The sequence below is a fragment of the Dendrobium catenatum genome, unplaced genomic scaffold (assembly GCF_001605985.2).
Source record: "Dendrobium catenatum unplaced genomic scaffold, ASM160598v2 fragScaff_scaffold_880, whole genome shotgun sequence".
NCBI lineage: Eukaryota > Viridiplantae > Streptophyta > Magnoliopsida > Asparagales > Orchidaceae > Dendrobium > Dendrobium catenatum.
In genome coordinates this window covers 365,801-370,681 of record NW_021319342.1, presented here as the reverse complement: position 1 = coordinate 370,681, position 4,881 = coordinate 365,801, and positions in this window count along the sequence as shown.

Below are 4,881 nucleotides of genomic sequence, written 5' to 3'. Positions count from 1 at the left end.
CAAATTCATAATGAACAATAAACTAAATAAAACCTTTAAATATCTCATTTTTATCATCAAATTAAATAAATTCCCTAAAAGGCCTAAAAGTTAGAAAATTCATTAAAAATAAAATAAAAATAAAAAATATAAAAACAAAATTCTATTAATTTATAAAACTATAATTAACATAAACCTACATCAAATCAAATCAAATCGAATCTAAAATAAAAGTCTCCTTTATATATTCTAAAAAATACATAAAGAAAAGGAAAAAATAATATAAAATAAATAAAATTAAAAGAAAACAAAAAATCAACTCTAAAAGAAAAGATAAATCAAATATAGTTAAGTCCCAAATAAACTTATTTAAAATTCATCTAATTCACATTAAATAAAATCCTTATGCTTTAAAAATCATTAAAATTGGGATTTACTTTTATTCCACATTCTCACGTAGGATAATTGCATAATGCTTGTGTCTTAGGACTTATTAGTGAATGAGGTCCATCATATGATAGACTCTATTCTCTAATTTTATCTTAAGAATTTAAAATCACAATTCAAATGACAAATCCAAAAACCTTTAATTAAATCTTAATGCATTAATATTTTAACTTAAAACAAATCACTCGATTTAAACAAATAAAAAGAAATTAATTAGTAAATAAAGCTTAGACACTAATAGGTTGACACTCGCACATCTTGTCACATACTTAGAACTGTTTGTTATGACAACAAATTCTTGCTTTAGGTTAGGACATTATTTTCTGTGCTTTTCTGAAATATGAAAATTAGTTATGTCTTAGTTTGGCATGATGCTATTTGATGTTGCTGGATGACTGGATGTGTTTGAATTTGTGATGGTATTCTATGATCTATGATGAGTATATTAGATTACCTATAGGTTAGGAGCGATCTGAATATTTAAATTTGTTAATCTAATCTTTTGCAAATCTATATGAAGGCTAAGTTATAATGAAAATTTAAAATTAACATGATCTTGTGCAATTGCTTATATTGCTTTAGCCCCAAATCATTAAAAGCATTGCTTATATACATTACATATCTGTCTATGGGTCATATTGGGTTGGGTTGTTACAACCCTTATTTTGTTATGACCTTTAATGGTTTATTTGCATTTACATATGCTTGGTAGAAACGATATTTGATAGTAGACTCAAAATTTTCTCTTGAGCTTATTGTAGCTAGAAACGATATACATGATGTATTATTTTCTTTCTAAACAATGACTATGTATTGTCGCCTCACCTTATATTAGACATCGCTCACATGATGACAATTTTAAGCATCTATGCCTATTTGTTAGCGCACCTAATAGCTTCTCTTGCTTATCTGATCAGTCGGCTAAGTTATCCACTAATATCTGAAATCACAGCCACTACTCTCTATGCAGAGAATCACTCACCGTTGATTTACTGTAGCTAAACTGATCTCCGCCGCTGGCTCTTAACGGACTCTGCCATCTTCTTTATTTATAAAGCTTGGCACTGTAGCTATGGATGATATGAAATGAATCATGAGTTTCATGGCTATACTTGCTTCCTCAATCTTTCCTGTTCCTCTTTGTTTTGTCTAACAATTTCTGCAGGTTTATCAAAGGCCTTGATCGTCAGTTCTCCTCATGGTATCAGAGCCACTCATGGACTCATCTTCTTCTTCGTTGTCTCCTTCGCCAGCGTCAAGCTCAACGGACAAGTGCAAAGAACCTAAAATTCATGCACAGCTCAAATTTCTTATGAGTAATGTTAAATCTGTGATCAGCACTCAGCTCTCAGGTGAAAATCATCCCATATGGAAATCACAGATACTCAAACTGTTTTCAACGAACAGTTTTGAGGGATTCCTGACTGGAACAAATGTCAAACCGCAAAAGCAACTGCTAGTGACTGATGGAACTGTAAGCTTAAACCCTCTCTATCAAACTTGGATGCTTGTTGATCAGAATTTAGGTGCAGCACTGTATTCCACCATTAGCCAGTCCCTTTTACCCTATGTTTTAAATCTTGAAACAAGCCATGAAATATGGCTTACGATTGAGAAACGTCTTCAGTCAACAAAAAGGGGAAAAATCAATGGTTCAGTATTTGTCTGAGATTAAGCAAAAGGTTGATGCTATTACGGCTGCTGGCTCGACGATTGATCCTCAAGACATCCTGCTGTATACGCTCAATGGATTACCTGTGTCTTACAATGCGTTTAAGATAGCTATACGCACTCAACTGCAGCCCATCAGTCTTGATGATTTTTATTCCTTGTTAATCAGCGAAGAGCTCAGTGTTCTATCTGAACTTACTGTTGAAACCATGAGCACATCGGATGATACAACATTAACCTCCACCACATTTCGTGGCCGATCTCGTGGTCGGCAGAGCTTTAACAATCGTTGTAGATCCACCTCTCAGCAGACCAGAGGTGGTAGATCCTCTTCTCAATAAAATTGAGGATGTCGTCGTCCCCGAACTACAATACAATGCAAGATATGCAGCGAACCAGGGCATGCTGCCTATCAGTGTTGGTACCGCACTGATCTCTCTGTTCAGCCGAACCAGCAAACATACATTGCCTCTGACATGTCTCAAAATGATGACTGGTTTCTCGATTCAGGAGCTACATCTCATTTAACTTCCAATATTCAGCAGTTGCAGTCTCCACAATCCTATGCTGGTTCATCTCAAGTTCAAGTCGGCAACGAAAAACTGCTACCCATTGCTAACTCTGGACAGGGCATCCTACCCACTCCTATGCGTAAGTTTCTTCTTCGATGTCTTCTTCATGTTCCAACTCTTTCTCATAACCTTATATCTGTAAGTCGACTTATTAATGATAACTCTTGTTCCGTTATTTTTTATTCTAACGGATTTACAATAAAGGATTCTCGGACCAACCGGACTCTCCTCCAAGGTCCCAGTCATCGCGGTCTCTACCCCATTAAATCCTCCTCCAGTTTGCAGTCTTTGTTCTCTTCCACTGATCAAGCTCTACACACTACCACCATTACTGCAACTCAATGGCATCAGCTCTTGGGTCATCCGGCTGTCTCAACTCAGCGCCTTTTATCTATTGTTCTTCCTACCAGCAATTTATCTAATACTAGTTTTCATTGCTCTGCCTGCGTGCGAGCTAAATCGCATCGTTTGTCCTTTAGTTTATCTAGTCCAAAAACTACTAAATGTTTGTAATTAATCCATAGTGACATTTGGGGACCTTCTCCAGTTGTTTCTCTGAATGGCTATAAATACTATTTACTTTTTGTTGATGACTATACAAGATTCTCATGGGTTTATCCGCTTTGAACTAAGTCTGAGACATTTAAAATTTTTGTTAAATTCAAATCCATGGCGGAAAACCAATTTCACAGCTCTATTAAATGTCTTCGAACGGATGGTGGTGGAGAATATATAAATCACTCATTCAAAATTTTTTTAACTCATTATGGAATTGTTTATCAGGTAACATGTCCCTATACTCCCCAGTAGAATGGTGTTGCCGAGCGCAAACATAGGAACCTACTTGATACATTGCGTGCTCTGCTTTTCCAATCCTCTCTGCCTCATGTATTCTGGCCGGAAGCACTTCTTACCGCAGCTCACACTATCAATAGATTGCCATCACCTAATACTAAAAATAAATCTCCCTATGAACTTCTTCATCTTAAAAAACCAGACTATACTCACTTCCGTGTTTTCGGATGTTTGTGTTATCCTTGGATTCCCACTACTCTTCATCACAAATTCATGCCACGGGCTGCACCTTGTATATTTCTGGGATATGCTGAGCCTACAAAAGGTTGTAAGTGTTTCAATTCGACCACTGGTCGTATTCATCTTTCTCGACATGTCAAATTTTTTGAATTCATATTTCCTTATAAAAAATCCGCTACGCCCATTACCTCTGATACTCCTTCAATCAATATACCGCCGTCTCTTCTCATACCTACACAACTAACATCTCCTCTCACTCAAATCAATACTACTCCTACAAATATCCAACCAGCACCTAGTTCTCTGCCTGTCCCTTCTCCAGCTCAATCTCCAGCATCCACTTCAATTCATTTACAGTCCCCTCAGCTGCCGTCTCCTCAGCCTGTCCAGACTAAGCATTCAATGGTTACCAGATTTCAAACGGGACATCTTCAGCCAAAGAAGATATTTGATATTCACACTGCTATTATCCCGACACAGCCAAGCTCTTATTCTCAGGCTGTCAAATATGAACCATGGAGACGGGCAATGTCGTCAGAATTTGATGCCTTGCAAACTCAAGGTACTTGGACATTAGTTCCTCACTTACCCGAGTACAATGTACTCGGTTGTAAATGGCTATATCGCACCAAATTTAACACTGATGGCTCAGTTGCTCGGTACAAAGCCCGGCTTGTGGCTCAAGGATTTAATCAGAAATTTGGCCTTGACTACTTTGATACATCCAGTCCCGTAGCCAAGTTTCCAACTATTCAAATCCTTTTTACAATTGCCGTAAACAAATCTTGGCCGATACTTCAATTAGATGTGTCAAATGCGTTCCTTAATGGAACTTTACAAGAGACTGTCTACTTGAAACAGTCGCAGGGATTTATTGATGCTCAACTCCCTACACACGTCTCCTGTTTGAAGAAAGCTTTGTATGGTCTCAAACAGGCTCTGCGCAAATGGTTTGATACTTTTACCAAATTTCTTTCCGAATTTGGTTTTAAAAAGAGCTTAGCCGATCCTTCTCTTTTTCTATACACTAAAGCCAACTCACATCTCTATCTACTTATATATGTGGATGACATACTACTTACTGGGAATGACTCTTCCATTACTTCTACGTTAGTTCACAAACTGCAGCGAAAGTTTAAGCTCAGCAACCTTGCTCCAGTATCCAACTTTCTCGGGG